Raw genomic sequence first — 363 nt, forward strand, 5'->3', positions numbered from 1 at the left:
CTCTTTCTCTTTTTTCTCTCTCTATTCTTCCCTCCGCTTTTCCTTCTTTGTCTCTCTATTTGCTGCCATGTCTCTTCCTTTTTCTCTCTCGTTTTTCTCTCTCTCTCTCTCTCTCTCTCTCTCTCTCTCTCTCTCTCTCTCTCTCTCTCTCTCTCTCTCTCTCTCTCTCTCTAACACTCAGATATATATGCATGTAAGCGAGATGGTTCGCGCGCGCGCACACATGCTCAAACTCTAGCCTGGTTGCAGACCGACTTTCAGTTGTTAGTTGGTGTAGAGCATTGCAAATACATATAGAGTAGAACACACATGCAAATTAACCACTACTCCCCATCTGTCTGTCTGTCTGTCTGTTTCACTGTC

This window comes from Oratosquilla oratoria, chromosome 22 (genome assembly GCF_046742065.1).
Source record: "Oratosquilla oratoria isolate Oo_2021 chromosome 22, ASM4674206v1, whole genome shotgun sequence".
Classification (NCBI taxonomy): Eukaryota; Metazoa; Arthropoda; class Malacostraca; order Stomatopoda; family Squillidae; genus Oratosquilla; species Oratosquilla oratoria.